The sequence below is a fragment of the Papio anubis genome, chromosome 1 (assembly GCF_008728515.1).
Source record: "Papio anubis isolate 15944 chromosome 1, Panubis1.0, whole genome shotgun sequence".
In the NCBI taxonomy this organism is placed as follows: domain Eukaryota; kingdom Metazoa; phylum Chordata; class Mammalia; order Primates; family Cercopithecidae; genus Papio; species Papio anubis.
The window spans coordinates 1,315,068-1,342,726 of NC_044976.1; the positions used below are offsets into that span (position 1 = coordinate 1,315,068).

Consider the following 27,659-nt stretch of genomic DNA (forward strand, 5'->3'; position numbering starts at 1 on the left):
CTGAGACTGGGCGGCTCCAGCACTGTGCTGGTTGGTCTCCCTGGGCCTGCCAGGGACCAGATCCCAGAGTGCCCCGTGTGGGGTGAGGGCCACTTGGCACCCGGCTGAGGGCCTGGTCAGCAGGCCCCTGGGCCCACATGCTGGAGTTACTGGCGGCTTGGGATTTGTTTTGGACTCACCCATTTCCTTCTCTCCTTCTGAAACGCAGAGGGGTGCGCCGGGGAGGGAGGCCGCTGGCCTGGCTTTGTAGTTTGCCAGTTGGAGAATCTATGGGATCCGGCATGGGCAGCTCCCAGGCCACGAGGCGCCGAAATTACTCAGTGGGGTCCTCAGGAACTTTCCGTTGCATACCTCCCCAAGTATGTGTAACTTTTCTTTTAAATATCCAGGCTTATTAAATTGCACACACAGAATGCTGCATTGGCTCAGCTATTCTTGGGAGGCCTAATTAATTCAGCTATTGCATCAAACTTTTTTTTTCTGAATCTGTGAATAGATGCTCCAGCCCGGTTTTCTCTGGGCGCCCCTCCAGCAGAGTGTCAGATCGTGGGGAGGAGGGGCTGTGGATGGAAGCGAGGGACTGTCGCCTCTGCGCGGAGGGGGCTGCGGAGGGTGCGTGTGCCTGTGTGTGCGTGTGTGTGCGTGCGTGTGTGTGTGCAGGGGTACTTCTGACCCTGCCAGGCCAGGGCTCAGGTGGCAGCTGCCTGCAGACCTGTGGGCTGGGGAAGGATGCTCGTGGCAGAGCTCCAGACAGACCTAGCAGGCTGGGACCCTTCGTGTCACACGGGGAGTTGGCCGGGGTGGGTCCGATGGCGCTCCCTGTGGGCTGGGGCCTTTCTTTTTGGGGTGGCCGCACCCTTGTCAGTGCCTATGGCTGGGGGAAGCCACGTGTCGCTGGGATTGTTGGTGGGCTCGGGCAGGCTGCATAGTGGGTCACCTGTGGCCAAGGCCTGAGCTGCTGGGACACACTCATCACTGTCTCCAGAGGTGACGGCAGAGGATCTCGGCTAAGCAGGGTGTTTCTGCGTTTGTTTTTGTCCGACTGTGGGTCATGTATGTGCTTGCAGTCTTTCTGTCTTCCTGGGCTTTGCTGGGGGGCCATTGGAGTGGCCAGCAGGGCCTCTTCGTCACAGCTGACACAGAGCAGGGCCCAGGCCACCGGCTTCTCCCTCCCCGCGGTTGTGAGCGCCGGGGTCCTTGGGCTGCCATGGAGACGGGCCAGACAAGCTTTCCCCGTGGTCATCTCAGCGGATGGCTCCAAGTTGCCTTTCCCTTTTGAAGTCCTCCCCAGCACAGCTCTGAAATCTCATCTACTGATTAAAAAGGAATTCCCAAGCCGTACTGACAACGTTTACGGCGTGAGTGACTGGGTCCTCCAGGCCTGAGTGGCAGCCACAGCCTGGCCCTGGCAGTGGTGGCCTCCGCCTGGCTCCCTGCATGTTCACCAGCTCCTGCGGGCTTTCCTCTCCTCATGCTCCTGGGGGTGGGGCACCCATCCTGCCCGTGTCGCCTCCTGCTCTGTGTTCTTGACGTGGGGTGGCAGCCAGGGACTCTGCCCTCGCTCAGTGCGTGCCCCCGGGCTCTGTGACTGTGTGGTTGGGAGTTCTGGGCTGCAGGATCCCCTTAAGTCTCCCTAGGACAGCCATGTGCGTGTCTCTGTGCAGGGGGGCAACACATGAGAAGGGAGTGTGGTCTCAGGGTGGGCGTGGACCCGCAGTGCCCAGACCCCACTTCTCCTAGAAGGAGTGGCCTGGGAGGCCCCGCCTCCACCCTCGCTGGCTGCCGTTGGCTCCTCCCACCCGTGTCTTGACAGCTTATTCTCAGGATATGTTTTGATTTCTTCACTTCCTTTGTAGCTTATTTTAATATTTTTGATCTGCCGAAGATGAGGGCTGAAGGAACAAAGAGTGTACTGGAACCCTCTTTGCAGGGTTGCTGCTCCCAGCAGGCCTTTGGGCTCTGTGGAGCGGGAGGGAGCTGAACTGCCTTCCGGGTGTTTGTGGCCAGGCCAGGGCCGGGTCTCCTGCCTGAGTGGGCTGGGTCAGCGTCACTCTGCTACCCGTGATGGGAGGTGGGAGAGGGCAGTGGTGTTCCCGTGTCCCAAACCAAGTGGGAGGTGGGGCTGCAGCTTTCACTTTGGAAGCCTCGTGTGAAGGCGGCTGTGCCGGAGTCCCTGGCCTGTCGGCAGTGCAGTGACAGTGTGAGGGGCAGACAGTCTTCCTCCAGATGCCCCCTCATATCACGGGGTTGCAGAGGAGGCCTCCGCTCCTGTCCAGTGGCTGTCGGGCCCAGCCAGCTTCCTGCTGCTGTATCTTGGAAGACTGTGTGGGCTGTGTGGGTGCTTGGCGAGTCCCCTCTTAGGGACCCTGGGGCTGCTATCCTTGACAGGGGCCTTGTCTCACCTCCGTACTCGGTTCCACGCTGGCTTTGTGACCTTGGACAAGTTGCTTAACCTCTCTGTCTCGGTGTAAACTGGGGACTGTTTCTTGATCTTGGGCTTTATGTTTTGAGTGGTACAGGTGGGGCACAGATGGGTCATTGTACTGCTGGGAGCACTTAGCCAAGAGACTAGAGCCTTCCCCACTCCCACTGCTCTTTCTTCTTTCCGGTCGGCTCGCCTCCTTCCTCTTGGGTTCTCTGATAGCTCTAGGACTCCTTTGGACTACATCTTTTTGTCAGTGTAGACAGCTGTCAGAGACGGAGACAAAATGTGGCAGTTGGAGCTGCCGCTTGGCCTGCTGCCTGGGACGTGGCCCCTTGTCCCGCAGAATGTCTTGCTGGGCAGCCAATCGCTTTCCTTGCAGGCTGATAACAGGGTGGTGCGGTGTGGTGCCTCCCTTGGGCCATGGCAGGGTCCTGCTCCAAGGGGGCTGGGGGTCCTGCTTCAAGGGGGCCAGGGTCCTGTTCCGGGCCAGGGATTCTGCTCTGAGGGTCCTGTTCCAAGAGGGCTGGGGAGGTCCTGTTCTGGCCGGGGGTTCTGCTCCGAGGGGGCCGGGGGTCCTGTTCCTGGGGTGGTGGGCTGCCTTTGTGAGAGCTGTTGCTCACCTGCCACGTGCGTTCTGGGCATTCTGGTGACTGGAGAATTTGGGTTGTGTTAGAGTGTTGTCGCTCTGTCCTGCAGATGTGTGAGTTCCCAGGAGTCCTGCAAGTCGGCTTGCCCTTGCTCTGTGTGGGCTGGTGTGGGTCTTAGTGGGCTGCGGGCTGAGGGTCACTTGGTTGGGAAGCTCTGTGTGCCGCAGTGGAGGGTCCACGACGAGGGTTTTCTGATCTCTCATGCTGGGCTTTTGACCCGTGTCACTGCATGGCTGGCCCTGGCCCCAGGCAGTGTTTCCTGAGGCAGGTGCCCAGCCAGGTGGTCGGGCTTGAGAGCTTTGAGTCTCGAGGTCTGTTCTGGGGAATGACTGTGCTGGTGGAGGCCAGGAAGGGGTCGCTGGGCTGGGCAGGCCTCGGGAGGAGCTGTGTTTTGCTCTTTTAAGCTGAACTGATCACAGGAAGGGACAGCATCAGGAGTTTCTCTCTGGGACACCCCTCACTCAGCGAGGTCGCCATGTGTGGGTTTCGGGCTATGCCCTCCCAGACACCCTCAGGTCCGGGGAGCACTTTGGGGGCCATGTGGCCCTTTGTCCACCGGCTTCCTTTGGAAAAAGCGTCTGCTGCGAGTGTTTTTCTCCAGCTTTTTGTGGGGTTCCATGTGGTCTTGGGCCATGCTCTGGGGTCAGGCTCCTGGGCAGGCCCTGGTCCCTGTGCAGAAGGCCAGGATCTGTAGGTTTGGGCTGGTCTGCCCCCCAGGTGAGGGTTCTGGAAAGACAGCCGGCTACTGGGTCTTCTCATGGGGCGGGGGGACAGCAGCTTGAGAGTGCTTCTTGACCTCTGCCCACCCCAGCTGGCTGTGCATGGGGAGGACATGGGCGGCTGCCCCTGGTGGCTTCTGCAGGGAACAGAACCTAGTGGTCATTTTCCCCGCACGGTCTGTCATCCATCTGTCTGGGACCCCTCTGGGAGCTGGGCTGGGTCCCTCGCCTTCTGGGACAGCAGGGTCACGGAGGGGAGCTTCCCTCTGTCAGTGTCTTGTTTCTCAGCCGTCCCTGTGGCTGATTTGTGCAATGTCTGGCTGGCTGGCTGTCTGAGTCTCTGGGTGAGGGCAGACAGGATATGGTGCGAGGAAGTCTGGGGTAAGTGTGAGCCGAACCCCGCCCTGGAGTCTCGCGGGGTTGTGGGGCCACAGCCCCAGCTTAGGTTAGGCCTTCGCTGCCGGCAGGGCCTCCAGAGAGAAGGCGGTGGTTCCGGGGCCTGGGCCCTGACTGTCTGGCAGGAGGTGTCCACGCCGGCGGCCGGACTCTCTGTGGCAATAATGTGTCTCTTTCTAAGGATTGCGAAAGTTGAGGGAGGATTTCTCCACTGGAAGAATTATGCAAGTTTCAACTGAAATGTTTTTAAAAAGTTTCTTTGTTTTGAGTCAAAATACAGAGGGTGAATTATTTCTCCAATATCTGGGAGAGCTGGAAAAGAAGGCCCCCGTCCTTACTCTTAAGGGCTCTTCCCCTCCTGAGCAGTGGTCACTAGGCCAGGGTGTCATGGAGTGGGGGGCTGCCCGGGGACCAGCTCTTTACACCTGGCCTCCAGAGCGGGCGGTAGGGCGGCTGCTTCCTGTCGTGCCCTGGCCGTCACCCTCGTGGTCTGGAGCGGGTTTTTTTTTTTTTTTGAGACAGTCTGTCTCTGTTACCCAGGCTGGAGTGCAGTGGTGCCATCTTGGCTTGCTGCAGCCTCTGTCTCCTGGGTTTAAGCGATTCTCCTGCCCCAGCCTCCCGTGTAGCTGGGATTACAGATGTGCGCCACCAGGCCCAGTTAATTTTTTTGTATTTTTAGTAGAGATGGGGTTTCACCATGTTGGCCAGGCTGGTCTTGAACTCCTGACCTCAAGTGATCCACCCACCTTGGCCTCCCAAAGTGCTGGGATTACGGGCATGAGCCATCGTGCCTGGCCCCTGGAGTGGGCTCTGCCACGGAAGGCATCCCTGGGGCCTGCAGGGTGGAGGGGTCGCCCCCGCCGTCCCACCTGTTCTCTTGAGGCCTGGTTACCCTCTGCAGACCAGGTGCCATGCCGGGTGACCCTCAGGAAGCTCTGGCTCTCCGGGGGTTGGGAGCATGGTAAGTGATAGTTCTATAGGTGCTGCTGCTTTGTGAATATGAGAGAGAGTTCCAGAAGGGTCCTGCCTCCCAGAGCCTGTGTGCTGGTTTCGCTGTGCGGTACTTGATATTTTTCCAGGCTGCCTTGCTGGGGTGGCCTCGATGGGGGGCCCAGGGAGCCTCCAGCTCTGGGGACATGCTGCCACATGAGCCTGCTTATTTACGAAAATGAACCAGGACTCGAGTGTGAAATTTAAATGAGATTGTGGGGACAATAGTAAAATCCAGACTAGGACCAGATGGACCCAGCACCTGCGTTGGCCATGGCCCGGAGGTGGCGTGGTGGCGCCTGGTGCCTGTGGCCCTCAACTTGTGTCCCGCCTGCCGCCTAGTAGGCCTTCGCATGAAGCGCTTGTTCCTTTGAGTACTGCTCCTGTCTCTTGTCTGGGGGGAAACGGATAAAGGGAGCTTTGAGAGGCGTTTTGGCTCGAGCCTGGGAAACGGCCGAGATTCTCTTTGGTGCTTGGTGTTCATGTCTTCTCCGATTTTACTTTTTTGACTCATAAAGATGGAAGGAGTGCTCTGCCTTGGTGCCCCTGCAGCTGCTGAATCGGGGTGTCTAGGCCTGCCTCTTAGGCCAGCACACCCAGCCCTTGTCAGGCCTTCTTGGGCTGCCTCTGCTGGGGGCCTTGTCTCACTGGCCATGGGGGTTGTCGTGTGTGTGGTGGTGTTGCCGGCCTCAGGGGCTAGGGTTGGGGGCGCCTGGTCACGTCTGGGTCCCCAGTTTGGGGGCCAGATTCAATAACTCACTGAATGACTCAGTGGACCTCGCAGGCATTGGCGGTCAGGGTTTATTGGCAGCTCCGTTTTCTGGTTAGAAGGGGAGTGCTGTTTCTTCTCTCACTGTTTCACCTTTGTTTGTTTGTTGTTTTTTTTTTTGAGACGGAGTCTCGCTCTGTCGCCCAGGCTGGAGTGCAGTGGCGCGATCTTGGCTCACTGCAACCTCCGCCTCCCGGGTTCAAGCAATTCCCCTGACTCAGCCTGCCGAGTAGCTGGGACTACAGGCGTGCACCACCACGCCCGGCTAATTTTTTGTATTTTAGTAGAGATGGGGTTTCACCATGTTAGCCAGAATGGTCTCCATCTCCTGACCTCATGATTCACCCGCCTCAGCCTCCCAAAGTGTTGGGATTACAGGCGTGAGCCACTGCGCCGGCCATTGTTCCACCTTTGGAAGAAATTGGTTCACTGTCTTCTGACCTGGGGGTGCTTCTACCCTGGTTCCATGTTGAGGGCTCAGAAGGTGCTGGAATATTACCCTTGGCTGGTAAGGCTGAGTGCTGATGCTCCTCCCAGCTCTCAGCCCTGCCTGGACTGACTGTGGCTTCTGCTGGAATGTCGGTGGCTGACTTAGAAACAGCTCCTGTTCTAGGCTTCCTGCAGGCCCCACGGTGCTGCTCATTTCAGAGAAATGCAGCTCAGGCTGGCGGCCTCAGGGTGGGCATGGGTGGCAGGGGACACCGTCACCCAAATCAGAGGATCTGTCTCTGTTCTGAGGGTTCTACCCCAGGACCCAAGACACTAACTGGGCTCTTGTGTGGCCCTTCCCAACCAGACCTGATCCCTGAGCTGCGTGAGGTGACGGTGACTCCACGACAACTCGTGTCCCGTTATGGGGGCACCTGGGGACTGGCTGACCTCACCAGGAAGTGCGTCAGGAGTGGGTGAGGGGCGGTGGGAGGGCAGGGAGCACCCAGCAGGTGTCCAGTGGTGCTGGCGCTGCCTCTGTCTCTCTGTCCATGCCCTGCCTGTATCTGAAGCAGCTTAGGTGCTCCCTGCAGGGCTCCCTGGCTACTGTGGTTCCTGAAGACTGTGGCTGTGCCGGTGTTTCCTTTGATGTCAGTTTTCTTCTACCGGGGAAACCATATTGCCAGGAGAGCCAGGTGTCTGCTAATTACATTGTGTTCTTCTGCCCAGGAGTAAATTTGTAAGTGATGAGAATAAGAAGCAGCTGTCAGCCTGCAGACCCGCCCTCACCCTGCCCTGGTTGGTGCTGCCTGCTGGGAACTGCTGGTCCAGCTGTTGAGAGGAGGCCGATTGGGTGCACAGTTGTTGCAGAGTCTGATGTAGTAGGCTCTCTGTCCTGAAAGTAACGTGGAAACATTTTTGCTTTTACTATGGAGTATGCGTCTTTGCCCAGAAACAGAAATGCTCTTGCTTTCTTTTTTTGGAAATAAGGCCCATAGGTTGAGTCCTTCTTGCCCTGTTGAGGGAATGTCTGTCCTTAGCATGGAGGCCAGTCTGGCTGGGTGCTGAGCTCGTCCTGCAGAACACGTGTAAACGCCTCATCCCTGAGAGCCCCGGGAGCTGGCACCTTCTGTGGGAGGTCTGAGGTTGGCCCATTTGACCCTATCCAGGATGGGTTACTTACCGAGTCGAATGGGCCTCGATAGGCTGATCACCCTCTCGTGGCGGGCGTCTCTCCCGGTGCCCTCTCGCCTGGTGCTGTCAAAGGCTTCTCTTTGTCAGGCACTGGGCTATGGCAGCCCCAGGTCCCCGCCTGGTATGGCTGCCCATGGTCCAGGCAATGCCAGGGCAGGCATCCTTGACTCCCTCCCTCACCCTCACAGCTGGCCCTGGAGGTCTGTCTGAGGGGAGTTAGGCTTCATTGTCCATGCTCAGAGAACCTGAGCCTTTCTTGGGAAGCAGTTTGTCCCCGTGCCTCCCTTCAGGCTCCTGTGGCCTGAGGAGCCTCCGCATGGCAGTGGATGGCAGCTCCAGCTGCCCGTGGCCCTCTTTTTTTATAGTTTCCCAGACGACTAGGCCAAGCTGGGCCTCTGCGTCCTAGACTTGCTATTCCCTGTGCTGCTCTGGAAGGTTGGCGGCCCTGCGTGGACCTACACAGTACCCAGGACAGGCCTGCCATGGCACCGGTTGGGCCTCTGGGCACAGGGTGCTCTGCCTCCCTGGCCCTGACAGGCTCTGACGCCTGAGGATGGGGACCAGGCACTCCCAGCCTTGAGACTTCCCTCTGCAGAGGTGGCACAAGCCTGGGGCCCCAGAGAGAGGGACTCCTGCCTGCCTGGTGAGGGTGAGCGTGGGGTCTGGACTCTGACTCCTGGTCCAGGCGGGAGGAGGAGCACACTGGACAGGGCAGCTGAACCACCCTCTGCGGAGCTGTGGACACTGCGTGTGTGGTGCCGAAGGTGTGCACGTCCACCGAGGCCACCTGCGCCGCGGCCCGTGTCCTGTGGACTGGCGCTCACCGAGTGAGAGCTGTATACAGAACCTGGGCTGTCAGTGGGCCGGGCCACCCTGGGGAGGGGGGTATTCTGTGTGCTTGCACTGAAGCCTTCCCCAGGCTGCCTTCTGGGTTAGGGACACCCAGGACCTCCACAGCTGCTGTGACGTCTGTGAGATCTCAGCTGCTTCCTCCCTGGACACCCGTGTGGACCTGGAGGGAGGTGGGGACCCGGCCTGGCACGGTCCCCGGCCACCTGCCTGGTGCTCCGGGTTGTGCCGTTGGCAGGGCCTTCGCTCTGCCTCACCTGCTGCCTCCGCATTTCCTGGCTACAACCCTGTTGCCCAAACCATTAAAAAAATTATACTCCCAAGTTGAATGATATGCAAATGTAGTCAATTAAGCGAGGGGATTTTAATTAGCAGTTTAAGTTCATGTGTGAAGTGCCTTGCCTTAATTACTTGACAGTTTTGTTGTAAATTTGCTAAGTTTTTTTTTGCAGAGCTATCAAAACTGTGATTTTTGTTAACATTCTTGGATGCAGTGAGTGTCGCCCAGCTTGCCTGACCCCAGTGGGTTTTGTCTTAATTTATAAAGCTCGTTAAACTGTGAAAACAAGGTAAACCCCCTGGGTTGCCTCTGTGTGGCTCTTTGAGTCAAGCCGGGCTCAGTGTCTTCCTTGTCACTGGCTGGGGTGGGGACCTGCCTCTCGCGTGGTCTTGAGCTCCCCTTGGGGGAACGGGCGAACCCTCTTCGCATGTGGGTGTAGCCGATGGCGGCACCTGTGTCTGGGGACACATCCCGGACCTGAATGGAATCAGGAAGGGTTTCGACCTGGACAGCCTGCATGCCAGGGACCTGCAGGGTGTGCGGTGGCGAGGGCCTGGTCCAAGGTGGTGGGCTCCCTGGTGATGCCGGGGACCCGCGGGGTGTGCGGTGGCGAGGGCCTGGTCCAGGTGGCGGGCTCCCTGGTGATGCTGGCGGCTGGCTGTGGATGGCTGTGTGTGGGTCTTGGGGTTCACAGTTCAGTTTGGGAGAGGGGAGAACCCCTCACTTTGAAGTCTTTCCTGGCCAATGGGAGGCTTCTCAGAGCAGCTTTCACAGCTCCGGGGCTGGGTGAGGCCTGTGTCTAGGCTCATGCCGCCCTCCGGGGCGTCCCGGTGTGTCTGGGCAGTGGTGCAGCCGGCTCTTTGTGGCTCCTTGCACTGGGTGTAGGTTTGCTTCAGTTCCCCACTGCTGCTTCAGCTGCCTCCTTTGTGGGTCCGTGGAACTTCGGTGCCCCCACCCCTGTTCAGCTCCCTGACTGAGCTCGATGCTTCTGGTGTAGATGGGCTTTTTGTTTTCCCATCTAAACATCGTTATTGAAATTGTGATTTCTTTGGTATTTTAATGGACTGTAGATAAAGAAGGACCTGTTTTCTCTCAGGAGTGCCTGTGGGGTCCCTTGTTCTGGTTTGCTCAGTGAGGTGTGGCCCCAGGTGCTGAGGAAGGTGGCCAGGACCCCACAGGGCAGCCCCCACCACAGGGCAGCCTCCACCACAGGGCAGCCCCCACCACAGGGCAGCCCCCACCACAGGGGCAGCCCCCACCACAGGGCAGCCCCCACCACAGGGGCAGCCCCCACCACAGGGGCCCCCACCACAGGGCAGCCCCCACCACAGGGGCCCCCACCACAGGGGCCTCCACCACAGGGCAGCCCCCACCACAGGGGCCCCCACCACAGGGCAGCCCCCACCACAGGGGCCCCCACCACAGGGCAGCCTCCACCACAGGGGCCCCCACCACAGGGCAGCCCCCACCACAGGGGCTCCCACCACAGGGGCTGCCGTCCTCTGGGTTCTGCTCCACTTTCTGGGACCTTGGCCCAGGAGGCTTCTGGGAGGGTGAAATGGCCGGAGGCCTGGGGAAGGGGCCCTGGCGGGAAGCCACAGGCCGAGAAGTCAGGGAGGAGGGAGGCCTGGGTCTGGAGGAACGTGGGAAGGGCAGGCGCCTCCGAGCAGCCTCAAGAAATGTGGGCCAGGCTGGTCTGGCCGTGGGCAGGACTGTGTCTGGGACTCTGAGTTGCCAGAAGCACCTGGCGGCAAGCCACATGCTGTCCACGGTGTCGCCCGGCCCCCATGAGGAGGTCCCGTGGGTGGTGGCTGGTGGGGGGCAAGGCTGCGGGACTGGAACTGCTGAGCAGGGGTTCCTGGGGCCATCAAGGTCCCCAGAAGAAGAAATCAGGTGGATTTTAAGAAGCAGAGCTCTCTTTAGCCCGAAGTAACCGTAGAGCATTAACAAGAAAACCTGGGGTTCTTAGAAATGCAGCTCTCTCTGCTCGTTCGGCGGACGGCGGACTGTTCTAGATCCAGGAGAGTAGTGGCGCGGACACGGACTTCGCCCTCGGTGGAGGGGGAGAAGCACAGCGTCCTGTCATTCATGAGTCAGGTGAGAGGCGCGAGAAACCACAGCTCTTAGGAAAATCTGTGCTACCCAGTGTGGGGGCCGTCCACAGCCCCTCCAGCACTGCTAGTAGGTGGCCCCGCATTGGCCCCAAGCCTCCTCGGCTGTGCTCAGACCCTGAGATGTCCTGGGCACCCTGGTTGAACTTTGGTGGATAACTGCAGGGTGTACACAGGAGCTGCAGGTGAGGGGTTTGTAGGAGCTCTGTGGCTGCCCTGCATCCCTGGCCTCTGCCATTTTCTGCCTAAACGTGGACACGTGGAAGAGGGAGCCCAGGATGCTGTGGGCCTGGAAGGCGGGTCCCTGCGGGCTCCATCCCTTCACTTCAGGGCATGGAGGGCCCAGGGTCCCCTCACACTTGCCTGCGGGGACCAGCGGGGAACGCTTCTCTTTTTACTGTCATTATGAACTTATGGCTTAAATATGTCTGTGGACTTAAGAGTGCCATCTGTGTGGAAAATTTCCGGCTTTCACTGAAGTAGAGAGATTAGCTCAATGCACCCTGTGTATCGCGCTCACCGGTTACCCATGGCTCACTCATTTTGTTTCATCCAACTTCCCTCTCCTATTTTGAGGGGGAGGGACTGTAATTTTATTTTGTTTTGTTTTGTTTTTGAGACGGTGTTCTACTCTGTAGCCCAGGCTGGAGTGCCACCAGTGGCACGATCTCGGCTCACTGCAAGCTCCATCTCCTGGGCTCACGCCATTCACCTGCCTCGGCCCTCCCAAGTAGCTGGGACTACAGGCGCCCACCACTACACCCGGCTAATTTTTTTGTATTTTTAGTAGAGACGGGGCTTCACCATGTTAGCCAGGATGATCTTGATCTCCTGACCACGTGATCTGCCTGCCTCAGCCTCCCAAAGTGTTGGGATTACAGGCGTGAGCCACTGCACTCAGCCGGGAGTGTAATTTTTTAAAGCAAATCCCAGGCATCATCTTATTTCATATTTAAGTGTTTCGGTATCCACATCTAAGGAATATGGCATTGTAAACAATGCTAACTATGACCCATTAACTTGCCTAACAAAGCTAAGGGGGATTTCTGGACACCAGCCTATGTTCAGGTCCCTCCTGCCTCAGAAGGGTCCTCCTGCTGCTTTTTGGGACCAAGGGACAACACTGCGTATGATGAGTGGGTCTTCCACGCGGGCCTCTGTGTGTGCATGTGTGGTGCTGTGACGGGCTGTGGGGACAGTCCGAGGGCTGACCTGAGCCTGGCAGAGGCAACATCTTGTTGGGAGGCAGCAGGCCAGGAGAGAGCGGAGCTGGTTGGAGGAGGGCCAGCCTCCCCACCTGGAGACTGTTGGTGACCTTCCTCACGTGGCGCGGCCCTTGGCACGGCCCCCAGCCACTAGTGGTGAGCCTCTGTAATGTCTGAACACTTCCCGTGCGTGTCTAGTCAGGAGAGTGATCAGAGGAGCGATTGGTGTGTGCTCACCGAAGAAGCCCAGAACAGCGGAGAAGAGTGCAGAGGGTGACCCCTTCTCTCTCTGTTCTTGGCAGGTTGAGGCAGAAGTACAATGTCCTGTGGTTCACATGTCAGGGGAGAGGCAGGAGCGTGCCACAGCTCTGTTGCTGGAAACGTGGGAAGCCGGGATACGGCCGACCGTGGCCCCTTCTGGCCCCGCTGGGGAGTGGGTGTCCCTGTCCTCACTGTAGTCTCTGCCACATTGACGTAAAGATTTTTCTTTTTTCTCATTTTTGGAGACAAGGTCTTGTTCTGTCATCTGTGCTGGAGAGTGCAGCGGTGTGATCCCAGCTCACGGCAGCTTTGACCTCTTGGGCTCAAGTGGTTCTCCTGCCTCAGCTTCCTGAGTAGCCAGGACTACAGGTGGGCATCACCGCACCTAGCTGATGTTTTTGAAATTTTAGCGATATGATCTCCGTATGTTGCCCAGATTGGTCTGGAACTCCTGGGCTCAAGTGATCCTCCTGCCTCAGCCTCCAAAAGTGCTGTGCGCCACCGCTCCTGGACTGGAAGTTTTCTTAATTGGATTTTTCCATATGTGCACTAAGGTCTGCCTTTTTCCCTGAATGAGGCATAATAAGTGTATCTGTGACTGTGTTTTCTTTGTTTTTTGAGATGGAGTCTCGCTCTGTCCCCCAGGCTGGAGTGCAGTGGCACGATCTTGGCTCACTGCGAGCTACGCCTCCTGGGTTCACGCCATTCTCGTGCCTCAGCCTCCCAAGTAGCTGGGACTACAGGCAACCGCCACCATGCCCGGCTAATTTTTTTTTATTTTTAGTAGAGACGGGTTTCACCGTGTTAGCCAGGATGGTCTTGATCTCCTGACCTTGTGATCCACCCACCTTGGCCTCCCAAAGTGCTGGGATTACAGGTGTGAGCCACCGCGCCTGGCCTGTGTTTTCTGGAGGAATATTACTGTGACATTCTTGTAAGAAGTAAGTGAAAAGCACACCAGCACAGTATTCACATAACACAGAAAGGTATAAAAGACAAGTGCAGACGTGGGTGAGGACAGAGTTGTTGGTTTATCACAAGGGCATGTGAACGTGGTTCCCCGTCTGCCCTGCTCTGCTCAGCACCTTTGGGATATCAGTGCCTTGGGTGCCTGGTGCCTTTTTGGGCCAGCCCTGTGGTATTTTGGAGTATTAGTTGGTATTGAGGGTCTGGAACTTACTTAGTGTCTAGGGCATGGGCCATGTTTTGGTATTGCAAGAGATGCTTCAGGGCGTGTGTTAACACAAACACATCACACGAGCTTCGTGACCACATGCTGGCTGCACGAGATGTCAGTGTTGTCCAGCTACCACCTGCTTCATCCCTGCCCTGCCCTCTCATGCTCCTCAGCGGGGGCCACCGTCCTCTTGCCCCACCCGCTCTTTCTGCAGGCTGGCCATTGTGCTCTGTTGCAGAAGCCCCTGTCAGGGTGCTGGTCTGCACGTGTGCTTTTTGAGTGCCCGTCACTCTGGCCGGCTCACTGTGTCACTGTCACCGTGCAGCTTTGTTCGTCCTGTTCTTGTGCCTTGGGACGAATGGGCAGAGTGCTTGCTGTTGGGTGTACTGTGGTGCACATGTGGGCCTGGGAGTGAAACAGCTTGGTTGGAGGGCGTCGGTCAGGCCTGGCTGTCTTCCGAAGCGTCCCAACCCTCCCTGTCGTCAGTCTTGTTGGCTGTAAACGGATTCTCTGCTGCGTGGGATGCTAGGTGTGTGGTAAGTTTCTTGTGGATGCGGCAGGTCAGTGGGGAGGCACACTGTCTGCCGGGTACCCTGTTATTTACTGATACATGCACACGCAATACACATCTCTGTAGACTACTTTTGTATGTTAGCTCAGCTGGGATGATTCTGTTTGTGCTTAGATCTTTGTCCATATTTCTGATCATTTCCTTAGTAGGCTCTGAGATTCCCCTAAAAGGTGTTGTTGTTTTCCCCAAACTTTTCTTTGAATGGTGTGCAGTTTACATGCCCATGCCCACAGAGTTAAGAAACTGCCCATTTTCCTACCTCCTGATGACTTACCTCCGCTGTCACCTAGGCTGGAGTGCAGTGGCGCCATCTCAGCTCACTGCAAGCTCCGCCTCCTGGGTTCACGCCATTCTCCTGCCTCAGCCTCCCGAGTAGCTGGAACTACAGGTGCCCGCCACCACGCCCAGCTAATGTTTTGTATTTTTAGTAGAGACGGGGTTTCACCGTGTTAGCCAGGATGGTCTGGATCTCCTGACCTCGTGATCCGTCCTCCTTGGCCTCCCAAAGTGCTGAGATTACAGGTGTGAGCCACCACACCCGGACCCTCCTGACAACTTTTAAGATTCTGTCATTTAGGCTGGGTGTGGTGGCTCATGCCTGTAATCCCAGCATTTTGGGAGGCTGAGGTGGGTGGATCACCTGAGGTCAGGATTTCAAGACCAGCCTGGCCAACATGGTAAAACCATGTTTCTATTTAAAAAAATACAAAAATTAGCCAGGTGTGGTGTTACACACCTGTAGTCCCAGCTACTTGGGAGGCTGAGGCTGGAGAATCACTTGAACCTGGGAGGTGGAGGTTGCAGTGAGCCGAGATGGTGACATTCTACTACAGCCTGGGTGATAGAGTGAGACTTTGTCTCATAAAACAAAAAACAGGCCGGGTGCGGTGGCTCACGCCTGTAATCCCAGCACTTTGGGTGGCCAAGGCGGGCGGATCACGAGGTCAGGAGATCGAGACCATCCTGGCTAACACAGTGAAACCCCGTCTCTACTAAAAATGCAAAAATTAGTTGGATGTGGTGGCGCACGCCTGTAATCCCAGTTACTCGGGAGGCTGAGGTAGGAGAATTGCTTGAACCTGGGAGGCAGAGGTTGCAGTGAGCTGAGATCATGCGACTGCACTCCAGGATGGGCGACAGAGCGAGACTCCGTCTCAGGAAAAAAAAAAAAAAAAAAAAGATTCTGTCATTTAGAGTGTCTTTGTTAATTTGAAAGGTGAAAAATCTCATCGTTTAGTTTGTATTTCTTTGCTTTTTGGTCGGTTGTTATTTCAGTAATTTTTTCTGTAACTTGTACATATAACGTTTTTTTATTGTGGCAAAATAGACATAATGTTTACCATTATGTGTACCATTCAGCAGTGTTGAACACATAGGCCAACAGTGAAGGAATGGAAAAAGACGTCCCATGCCACTGGTGACCAAAAGAAAACAGGAGTGGCTCCATTTGTATCACACCAAATAGACTTTTTTTTTCAGAAACTATTCCTAGAGACGGAAAAGTAGTTACAGGATGGTAAACGGGTCGAATCAACTGGAAGATCTAGCAATAATATATATGCACCCAACATCAGAACAGCTAAAACTATGAAGCAAATTCACACTGCTGTTCACCTACCTTCCCAGGCCCAGCCTCTGTCCCCGTGAAACACTCACTCCCCATTCTGCCGCCCCCAGGCCCCGGCACCCACCCACCGCTTTCTGTTTCTGTGAGTTTGGTGACTCTAGGGACCTCCTGTGAGTGGAGTCGCACGGGATCTGTCCTTTTGTGACTGCTTATTTCATTCAGCGCCGTGTCCTCAAGGTGCAGCCATGAGCAGCCTGTGTCACAGTCTCCTTCCTTCCTTTTTTTTTTTTTTTTTTTTTTTTTTTTTGAGACGGAGTCTCGCTCTGTGTCCCAGGCTGGAGTGAAGTGGCCGAATCTCAGCTCACTGCAAGCTCCGCCTCCCGGGTTCCCGCCACCTCGCCCGGGTAGTGTTTTGTGTTTTTTTTTTAGTAGAGACGGGGTTTCACTGTGTTAGCCAGGATGGTCTCGATCTCCTGACCTCGTGATCTGCCCGTCTCAGCCTCCCAAAGCACATTAGGAGGCCAAGGTGGGTAGGTCACATAAGGTCAAGAGTTCAAGACTAGCCTGGCCAACATGGTGAAACCCTGTCTCTACAAAAAATACAAAAATTAACCGGGTGGGGTGGCACATGCCTTTAGTCCCAGCTACTTGGGAGGCTGGGCGCCCGCCACCTCGCCCGGGTAGTGTTGTGTTTTTTTTTTAGTAGAGACGGGGTTTCACCGTGTTAGCCAGGATGGTCTCGATCTCCTGACCTCGTGATCTGCCCGTCTCAGCCTCCCAAAGTGCTGGGATTACAGGCTTGAGCCACCGTGCCTGGCTCCTTCCTTCTTAAGACTGAACTGCAGGCTGTTGCCTGGATGTATTTTGTTTACCCATTTCTGTCGGTGGACACATGGGTGACTTCCACAGTTTAGCCGTCGTGAATGATGCTGCTGTCAGCACGGGTGCACAGTGACCTCTGGAGACCCTGCCTTCAGTTCTGGGTGTAGATTTGGAAGTGGAATTGCTGGATCATGGATCATTCTAGTTTTATTTATTTTTGAGACAGCATCTTGCTCTGTCACCCAGGCTGGAGTGCAGTGGCACGATGTTGGCTCACTGCAGCCTCCACCTCCTGGACTCAAGTGATTCTCCTGTCTGAGCCTCCCAAGTAGCTGGGACTAAAGGCATGTGCCACCCAGCCGGCTAATTTTGTATTTTTGTAGAGACAGGGTTTCACCATGTTGGCTAGGCTAGTCTTGAACTCTTGACCTTATGTGACCTACCCACCTTGGCCTCCTAAAGTGCTGGGATTACAAGCATCAGCCACTGCACCTGGCCTTATTTTTTCTACTTTCTTTCTTTCTTTCTTTCTTTCTTTCTTTCTTTCTTTCTTTCTTTCTTTCTTTCTTTCTTTCTTTCTTTGTTTCTTTGTTTCTTTGTTTGTTTCTTTTTTTTTTTTTGAGATGGCACCTCTCTCTGTTGCCCAGGCTGGAGTGTAGTGGCACCATCTCGGCTCACTGCAAGCTCCACCTCCTGGGTTTATGCCATTCTCCTGTCTCAGCCTCCCGAATAGCTGGGACTACAGGTGCCTGCCACCACACCTGGCTAATTTTTTTGTATTTTAGTAGATGTGGGGTTTCACCGTGTTAGCCAGGATGTTCTCCATCTCCTGACCTCGTGATCCACCCGCCTCGGTCTCCCAAAGTGCTGTGATGATAGGCGTAAGCCACGGCACTCGGCCTTTTTTTTTTTTTTTTTTTTAGGCAGAGGAGTCTCACTCTGTTGCCCAGGCCGGAGTGCGGTGGCTTTATCTCGGCTCACTGCAGCCTCCGCCTCCTGGGTTCAAGTGATTCTCCTGCCTCAGCCTCCTGAGTAGCTGGGACTATAAGTGTATGCCACCACACCTGACTAATTTTTGTATTTTTAGTGGAGACAGTATTTCACCATGTTGACCAGGCTGGTCTCTGACTCCTGGCCTCCCAAAGTGCTGAGATTACAGGCGTGAGCCACCACATTCAGCCCGTTTTTCTTTTTGAAGAACCGACTGTTTTTCATAGTGGCTGCAGCATTTTCCACTTCCAGCAACAGCGTTCGAGCAGCACTGTCTTCACATCCTCTCCAGCACCCGTTCTGTTTTTTGACAGCAGCCATCCTGATGGGTGTGAGGTGGCATCTCATTGTGGTTTTGCTTCTCATTTCCCTGATGACTAGTATGTTGAGCATTTTTTCATGTGCTTATTGGTCCCTCCTGTATCCTCTTTGAGGAATGTCTGAGTCCCTCTTTTTTTTGTTGTTTTTTTTGTTTTTTTTTGAGACGGAGTCTCGCTCTGTCGCCCAGGCTGGAGTGCAGTGGCCAGATCTCGGCTCACTGCAAGCTCCGCCTCCCGGGTTTACCCCATTCTCCTGCCTCAGCCTCCCGAGTAGCTGGGACTATAGGCGCCCGCCACCTCGCCTGGCTAGTTTTTTGTATTTTTTTTAGTAGAGACGGGGTTTCACCGTGTTAGCCAGGATGGTCTGGATCTCCTGCCCTTGTGATCCGCCCGTCTCGGCCTTCCAAAGTGCTGGGATTACAGGCTTGAGCCACCGCGACTGGCCTGAGTCCCTCTTTGAGTTGAGTTGTATGTGGAGGCTTTTGCTCAGTTGTGCTTCTTTCTCTACTCTGGTTAGTGATCCTGTTCCACTTGTAGATTTCTGTCTCCTGTTTGTCTACGGCATGCACCGTGGTCTGATCCTCCCTCTGTTGCCGGAGGCTGCCTCCGTCCTCTGCTGTGGTGGTCAGGAAGCTGGAGCGTCTCGGCGCCAGATTCATCTTTGTAAGGGGAGACGCTCTGTGAGCCTCAGTGTGTAGCACCGTCTGCAAGTCAGACTCCCCACCCCTCCTTTGTGCGAGCTGGGCGGGGGCTCTGCCGGAACTGGTGGTGCTCATGGAAAGGGCTTCTGTGTGATGCAGACATAACAGTCACCTGCTGGGGCCAAGGGCTGTGGGTGCCGTTGGGGGAGGCAGTCTCAGAGTGAGATGCGGCAGTCAGACCTGAACGGGGCTGCTGTTCCATGAAGGAGCACCTACTGTGCGCCTGGCCTGTGGCAGCAGCAAAGAGGAACCTGCCGGGGCCTCAGGGACCTCCACCTTGCCCACCGTGGCCAGGCTGCTTCTACTTTCTGGGAGGCCTGTGCAAGAGCCATGGGCACAGGCTGGGCACAGTGGCTCGCGCCTGTAATCCCAGCACTTTGGGAGGCCGAGGCAGGTGGATCAAGAGGTCAGGAGTTCAAGACCAGCCTGGCCAATATGGTGAAACCCCATCTCTACTAAAAATACAAAAGTTAGCCAGGTGTGGTGGCGCGCACCTGTAGTCCCAGCTACTTGGGAGGCTGAGGCAGGAGAATCACTTGAACCTGGGAGTCAGAGTTTGCAGTGAGCTGAGATTGTGCCACTGTACTTCAGCCTGGGCAACAGAGCGAGACTCCGTCTTAGAAAAAAGGAACCATGGGCATGTGTGTGCACAGGTGTGCGTGGGTGTGTGCAGTCAGAGAGGGAAGGGCTTGGGTCACGGGCTGCCCTCAGCCTGGGGCCAGGGAAGGGCAGCGAGAGGACCCCAGATTCCCAAAATGACCAGGGGCCTGTTTGCAGCTTCCCTCTGCCTCCTCTCTTCTCGCTCTGAAGTTATGTCCTGCCAGATCCTGGAGAAAATTCTTTTTTTTTTTTTTTTTTGAGACGGAGTCTCGCTCTGTCGCCCAGGCTGGAGTGCAGTGGCCAGATCTCGGCTCACTGCAAGCTCCGCCTCCCGGGTCCACGCCATTCTCCTGCCTCAGCCTCCGGAGTAGCTGGGACTACAGGCACCCGCCACCACGCCCGGCTAGTTTTTTGTATCTTTTTAGTAGAGACGGGGTTTCATCGTGTTAGCCAGGATGGTCTCGATCTCCTGACCTCGTGATCCGCCCGTCTCGGCCTCCCAAAGTGCTGGGATTACAGGCTTGAGCCACTGCGCCCGGCGAGAAAATTCTTTTAGCAAAGTGATGGCTTCCCTGAAAATACTTCCTACCACACAGAAGCCCATCAGAGTCCTCCCTTTGGAATCCCATTGCCAAATGTGGGTGGTGTGGTGGACCCGGGGCAAGGTGCCGTTTTCTTGGCAACCCCTAGAAATGTCTCGCTGGGGTTGGGGTGTAGTCACCAGGCAGGAAGTGTGTATCCTCCTGCCCTGGCCACTTGGGGTTTCTGGGACAATCTGCTGGCTTGACCTTGACTTTTCCCTGAAAACAGGAGCCCCAGGGCCTGCTCCTGGCATCAGGACTTGCTCTTCCTCTTTCCTGGGCCTCACAGGTGCCCTTGGGGAGCGCACAGCTGCCCCGGCCCGAGTCCAGTCTGGCTTTCGGGAAGGGGCCTCACTGCTGGCTGCACACCTTGGCCTCCTTCCCCTGGACACACCATTGCTGACGCAGCTGGGACCGCCCTTGGACGCCGCGTGCCCGCCTCTTTCACCAGGGCATGTGAACTGGGACCAGTCTCAGCCCCATGTTGACTTGTTTGGCTCTGCTGGTGGTGACGGGTGAGGGGGTGGGCCTGGGTTGTTTCATGTCTGCTCTTGTGCTCCGGTGCCTCACGGAGAGGCTCTGGTGAGTGCGCAGAGGGACCCTGGTGCTTTTGGGTACTTTCTGGAGCAGCCCACGTTCCTTCCCCAGAGCCCTAGGGGCCCGGCCAGCTGCCTTTCCAGGCCCTGAGACCACCAGGTTCTGGGGGGAGCTCCTGGGCTCTGCTTTGGTCTGGCTGGGTTGTGCCCACGCTGCCGCGTCCCCTCTCCGGGGCTGCCTGGACTCACCCTGGCTGGCAGCCATTTCCGTTACTTGGTTTCCAAAGGCCCCATCTTGGAATCAGGAACAGGCTGGGACTCAGGGTGGGTTCGGAGCTTGGTGACCTGCTCTGCTCTTTTGTCCGGCTTTGTCCTAACTGTTGAATATTAATGAGGGGCGCCGCAGGGTGGCTCTCCAGTGGAGGGTCCTCACTTTTTGTTTTGCAAATAACGCTGGGGCCCCTGTGCCACTGGGGCAATGCAACTGTGATGCTGCTCGTTGGATTCAAAAGGAAGCCTGGCAGTGGCGGGGCCTGGACAGGCAGCCTTTGACCCGAGGCGGGCGGAGCTCTGCGCTGGTTCGAGAAAGGCGTGGAGCAGCCTCTCTGGCAGGCACTGGCTGTGCCTGTTGGTTTTCCTTTGCCCACAGTGAAGTGAAAGTCACTGCAGCTGGGTTTGCTGTTGAACTCGCTGTCTTTCCTTCTCATGTCTTCTCTGTGCAAATAGTGGTCGGTGTACTTTTGGATTATTTCAGTCAAGTGGAAGTTTCTAGGAGCGTAGAGAGAGGCATCATGGCTTAGGGGTTAGGAGCAGGGCTGGGCTACCTTCTTACTCTAAGTGTGGGCCGCGTTCCATTACTTTTCTAGGCCTCAGTTTCCCATTGGCCCCCCTCCTGTTTGGAAGAGGCAGCTGGGTCCCACAAGCCATCTCAGGAGCTGCGTCTGGGCGTTGGCATGGGGACTGTGCCCACAGCCAGCCAGCCTGGTGGTCAGCTGATGGATTCCCGTAGGTACTTAGCAAAATGCCTGGAGCATGTGAGGCAGCCGGCGAGGCTGTCAGGCCAGTGGCAGATGTGGTTGATTGCTGTTGGTTCTTGGTGCCGCCTGGCACTGCTGCCCTGATAGTCGGCTCTGAGTTGGAGGCCAGCTTCCATGGCAGCAGCGTCAGTGGGCGCGCAGGGTGCGTCTGACTTGGGCCTGGGCATTGGGTCCCATTATGGTTGGGTCCACAGGGCCGCTTGCCTCATTTGTGGAGATGCTGGGGGAAGCCCACAGGCTGAGGACGTGTGAGGCTCCAGGGTCCAGCGTGCAGGCCGGGTGTTCCTGCTGTTGCTGGCCATGTGCACAGCTGTGCCACTGGGAGGTGCCCGGCAATGGGAGCCACTTCTCTGCTCAGTTCAGCCTTCGATGCCCCAGGGCTGTTTGAGAGCAAGGCTGAGGGGACCCTTTCAAGTGTCTCTGCCTTTGATGGTCCCAGGTGACCGGCTCCTCACCCATGGTGTGATCTGAGTGGGCAGAAACTGACCCCAGGTGACTCTTACTGGGAAGAGGTGTCTCTGAAAATGAGAGCAAGGTGGTGAGTGGAGAGCCGGCTGGGAGATGCCTGATTGCCCCGCTGCTGTTGTTGGGGCCGAAAGTGTGGGGCAGGGGAAGAGCCAGCACAGAGGGCTCACGGTGTCCCCAGCTCCAACCAACTCACCGGCCTTGGCCTCATGGGGCCTCCCATGATACAGAGTTTCACTCTATCCCCCAGGCTGGAGTGCAGTCACGCAATCTTGGCCCACTGCAACCTCTGCCTCCTGCCTCCCGGGTTCAAGTGATTCTCCTGCCTCCAGCCTCCCCAGTAACTGGGATTACAGGCACATGCCACCACGCCCGGCTAATTTTTGTATTTTTAGTAGATACAGGGTTTCACCATGTTGGCCAAGCTGGTCTCTAACTCCTGACCTCAAGTGATCCAGCCACCTTGGCCTCCCAAAGTGCTGGGATTACAGGCATGAGCCACCGTGCCCGGCCATGGCCACCTGTTTTAAGGAAACCACTCAGTGTGTCTTAAAAGTTAAGGATGCTCGTTGCCCTGCTCAACAGAGAGCCCGGCGTGGTGCTGGGCAGCCCTCACGCTGCTCTCTGGCCATCCCAGAACCCGATGTCCGTTCCCGGTGCGTCCTCGGCTGTGGGGTGGTCACTGCTGCCCAGGTGTGCTGCTGCCCACGGCTGACGGGGGAGCAGGAAGTGGCCCGTTTGCAAGCCAAGCCTGCTGCCTGTTCTTGGTTTGGGTCTTTTTATTTTGAGAAACCTCCAAACCTCCGTACAGTGAAGCTGCAGGAAGAACATGGTGAGTCCCCGTTCACCAAGCCTAGCTGCTGCTAGCACTGGCCTCCTCTCGCCACGATTGTTTTCGCAGCTTTTTGCAGGTTATTTGAGAGAAGGTTTCAGTCAGTGGGGTCCTCCCTGCCCAGCCCTTCAGTCTGAATTTCTAAAAGTAAGGGGATGTGGTGTGTGACCGTGACACAGTGATCAAGTCTGGGAAGCTGGCTCCCCTGGCCACGCTGTGCCTGTGTCTGCCACGCCCTTTTCAGTGGTTTACTTCTGCCTGGGACCTGCCTGGCAGCTCACTGACTCTTCTCTTGGGCCTGCATTGCCCCGGGTAGCCGGCTGTGCATTGGCAGGTGGGTAGGGGCAACCCCAGGGGGGCCGGTGCCGTGTCAGAGGCATGGGATGCATCAGGAACAAGCGGCCCCCATGCTTTCCTCAGGAGAGCCTCTCCCTTGGTGATTAATGAGTAATCTGCCGAGGGGACTTTGGACCCCGAAAGTCCCCTGCCCCCATGAACTTTCTCCCGGTGGACCAGATCCCTGGTGAGTCTGCTTGTCTTAGGGATGGGGACGCCGGGCGCTGACTGCACTCCTGGCCCCTGCTGCTGCTGGAGCCTCGCCTTTCTCCTCCCGCCTGCCTTCCTGCCAGTTAGTAGCGCCGCGGTCCGCGTTTGGAAAGAGTCACTCTTACTGTCCATTCTAGTCAGTTTTGACGCCCGAGTTGTCCTTCTGTTGGCTGCCCACAGGTCTTGGTATCTGCTGATGTCCTTTTATTTATTTATTTTTTGTAGAGATGGGGTCTCGCTCTGTGGCCCAGGCTGCTCCTGAATTCCTGGGCTTAAGCCATCCTCCCGCCTGGCCTCTCACAGTGCTGGGATTACAGGCTGAGGCTGGCGCCCGGCCCCGCCCCTGCACCCTCCCCCCGCCCCGGCCCCTGCTGACGTCTTATTTCAGAGCCAGCAGGGCTTTCCCAGCTCTCAAGTGCCCTCACGGCCCGCTGCAGTGACGTATGGCGTGTCCGCTCCTGTCCTGGTCCCCAGGTGGTGTGAGGCCATCGAGGCTCATCCCCAGCTGCAGCCGCCCTCCTTTCCCCGTAGAGCCCTTGCCTGCCTAACGGTGACTGCCTCTGTGTGGGCAGCATCGGGGGGGCTGGTGCCGGGCGTGGGGGACCTGCTCCGTGTCACTGGTGGAGCCCAGTGTGTGCGATGGGTTCACAGGTCTCCGCTGTGAAGTTGTGTTTGTACACAGTGGCTTTTTCTAGAAAAATGAACAGCAAAGTATTTCTTTCCCTGTGAATGTCGACCATTTTCCCGAGTCCGGTGGTGGTTGGCCAGTGACACAAACCCGCAGCTTCTCCCCTTCTTGCTTCCCTCCCCGCCCCTTGGCTCCGGGCACAGTGCGGCTGAGCCGGCTTATCTGGCCTCGTCTCTGGAGGCCTCGCCAGCTGTCATGTCCGTTGACATTTCACTGTTCCTGGCAGTGGCTGTGCCCAGACGCGCTGTGGCATGTGGGAGTGACGCCGGTCTTTGCCAGTGCTCTGCACACCTGTGGGGAGGCCTCTCGGGGTTTCCTGCCAGGTCTCTGTGCACCCCCCGGTGAGAGATCCGAGGAGGAGGAGCAGCCGAGGGCAGGCAGGGCGCTCTTCAGACGTGGAGGGTTGAAAACTGTCCCTTTTTTTCCAGTTTAATAGCAAACTTTATCCTACCTTAAGTTTTCAAAAGTCTTGTAAAGAACGGGTCCATTCATTTTTAGCTGCTCCATGAAAGGTGAGAAAGCTGAATAGGGGGCTGTGTCCCAAGACCAGGGTTTGCTGTGGCCTGGCTCGATTGAGAATCCCCTGGGCCCCAGGAGGGTGCTGTGGCTGCTGGGGAGGCTGCCCCACGTTCTGACCCTGGTGCAGGGCCGCACTCAGCCTCCCTGGAAGCAGCTTGGGCCTGGGTCCCACATGGCACTACCTCTGCAGGCCCCTTTGTGTCGTGGTGTTTTGACCTATGGAGGGCTTTTGTCCGTCTGAGTTGCTGACCGAGGGTCTTTATTTCCACATTCGAGAGAAGCCCGGTAGCCTAGCAGTCAGTGCCCGTGGAGCAGGTACAGCTCGGGGAAGGGAGCAGCCCCTTGCTCACGGGCCTTTCTGGCACAGTCTGTGGCCCTCCAGAGGACCTGGCCAGTGTCCTCACAGCTGTCCCCAAGCTCGTGGTATGGGTTCCTCCCTCAGGGCCAGCACCAGGCTGGTGCTCAGCTCTTCTGGAAGAGCCTTCTCATGGTCCCAGCACATCCATGGAAGATTGAACTATTAAACATTAGAAGAAGAAAGTGAGGCCGGGCGTGGTATCTCACACCTGTAATCCCAGCACTTTGGGAGTTGGAGATGGGCAGATCACTTGAGGTCAGGAGTTTGAGACCAGGCTGGACCAAAATGACAAAACCCCGTCACTACTAAAAATACAAAAATTAGCCAGGCATGGTGGCAGGTGCCTGTGATCCTAGCTACTCGGGAGGCTGAGGCATGAGAATACCTTGAACCTGGGAGGCAGAGGTTGCAGTGAGCCCAAGTCATGCCACTGCACTCCAGGCTGGGTGATGGAGTGAGACCCTGTCTGAAAAAAAAAAAAAAATAGTGAGAATTGCTAAATTGGAGTAAATATTTCATAACGCGATTCGGATCAGTTGCTTTAGCTGCTCTGTGAGTCCAGCACCCGCGTGCAGCGCAGCCTCCCCTGGGGAGTCCGGAGCACCCAGGCCAACCAACATCACAGGCTCCAGCACAGGAGGCAAAAGCTGGGAGGCTCTCCAGACTTTGGGTGTCTGGAGTTATCCATAAAGGGGACTTCCTGAGTTTTGGTGTATCCGTTTGTTTACAACCCAGGGAGAAGCCTGGCCACTTGTGAGTGCAGGTCGTCCTCAGACACACACTTGGAGGAAGCAGAATGAACAGGACACGCAGCCTTGTGTTCCTGTCAGGCCTTCCTGCACATACGCCCTGTCTCAGGGGGCTGCTGGCCTCTGCCATGGTCTCCTCACTTTTGTTCCTGAGGACATCTTCCCAACACGTGTGCACTTACTAAATGAGCCACATGCCCCTAGTGCTGACAGCTAGGAACGGTGCGAGCAGATGGAGGATGGAGCTGGTGGTGCTACATACAGAGGCCCCGGGAGTAAGGTGCAGATCCCCTGTGCGCTGGTGTGGCCCTGGCTCGAGGCCTTTGGGGGCATTGTGCCCCCCATACCAGGGGTGAGAGCCCACAGTGACAGCAGTGGGGAGGTGTGTGTGGGGGCTGGGCATCGATGCCAGCCTGGCTGAGGGTTACTTTCTGGTGGTCTGCGCACCTCTTGGGCCAGAGTGGTATCTCCAGAGCGCCTGCTGCTGGAAGAGAAGGCTCTGGGTCCTTCTGGACGCCCACCCTGACTGTGTGGACCATGGCGGCGAGGGCCACGCGCCTGATCTTCATACCATGGATGCTTGTCTGGAGCTGCCTCACGTGACTCTTGGACAGAAGGCACTATTCTAGACGTTCCAGGTGGGCTCCAGTGACCATGGGGGGCTGGGGTTGGCACTGGCGCTGCTTCTCTGAGGTGTTGGACCCATGTGGGAACTGCTTGTTCCCCTCCAGATGCTGATTGTGAAGAATCTGGAAGGTCCATGCTAGAGGAGGCCACAGCCTGCTGGTGCACCTGCGAGAGTGCTGGCCCAAACGGTCCCCGAGCGTGGTGCCCGTTGGTGGGGGCGGAAGGGCTCGGCTCTGCTCTCCCCCCGTGGGTCTTTGTGTCACAGGGTGCTTGGGGGACTCTGCTGCACTGCGATCTCCAGCGTGACATGTCCCTGTCTCGAACAGCCCTGAAATGGCAGTGCCTCATCCTAGGATTACCATCCCTGCCCGAAGGCTCGAGATTCTACTTAGATGCCTACTGGACTGCTTTTTATTTTAATTTACTTGATATTCAGTCTGGGCGCATTGAGGACGCGGCTTTCAGCTGTCAGCCTGTCCTTGTGTGCAGTGACAGGTCTACCTGTCTGGCCTTGTGCCTAGACTTGTGGCCATCACTACCATCTCTGGGGAAGGGTGAAGTGGACTGGGAGGTAGGAGCCGAATTGGAGTCTTCTCTTTTTTCCTGAAGTTATCACAGTCTCAGCCAGACTGTGGTCACTCTGTGTGTGTGTGTGTGATGCGCAGGGCATTTGCTGGTGGAATGCACCTGAGGCGTGCAACCACCTGCTGCACACCTGTGGGGTCCCTGCGGTCAGGTGAGTTCTGGGGGATTTCTGAGAGTGGAGATAGCCATGACAACACTTCTTTCCTCCAAATGCCTGTGCTGTGCACTTGGGTGCAGGTGGCTTTTAGGGGACACGGCTGGGCACTGCCCCACAATGTCACCTCTCTGTCATGTGGTGCGTGCTGTGGACTGGCGCCACACCCCACATGCCTGTTAGACAAGCTTCTCTCTGGTGTTTGTCACCCTACCATGTGGCCTTTCTTTTGTCTTTTATCTTTAGCTAAGGAGTCCATGGCATACCAAAAGCTGAATGATGGCAGCCAGTGTCCCCATCCTGTCCTGCCCCACTTTCCACAGGCAGGGACGCTCCCCATTCTTGCTGCATAGTCTTCTGTTGACCCCGTGTACCTGAGCGACAAGCATTGTGGTGCTTGACCTCGGTCCAGCTGCTTAGACCTGTACCTGCCACAGCCCCACGTGCTGACACCGTGTGTCTTGAGTTTTGATAAATCTATCCTTTGGCTGATTAATATGACTGAGTGGTGTCTTCTGACCCCATTTCTTATCTGGTACACTGTGTCCTGACCTCATTTCCTGCCCAGAGCACACTGTGTCCTGACCATTTCCTGTCTGGAGCATGTTGTGTCCTGACCTCATTTCGTGTCTGGAACACACTGTGTCCTGACCTCATTTCCTGCCTGGAGCTCTGTGTCCTGACCTCATTTCCTGCCTGGAACTTTCTGTGTCCTGACCTCATTTCCTGCCTGGAGCTCTCTGTCCTGACCTCATTTCCTGTCTGGAGCTCTCTGTCCTGACCTCATTTCCTGTCTGGAACATGCTGTGTCCTGACCTCATTTCCTGTCTGTGCCACACTGTGTCCTGATCTCATTTCCTGTCTGTGCCACACTGTGTCCTGACCTCATTTCCTGTCTGTGCCACCCTTTGTCCTGACCTCATTTCATGTCTGGAACATGCTGTGTCCTAACTGCATTT

General features: G+C 56.6%; 1 protein-coding gene across 2 annotated transcripts in view; it reads left to right on the forward strand.

Annotated features, from left to right (window-relative positions):
• SKI (SKI proto-oncogene) overlaps positions 1-27,659 on the forward strand; it is an 83,567-nt gene that overhangs the window by 1,657 nt on the left and 54,251 nt on the right. The gene's annotated exons all lie outside the window — the stretch shown is intronic.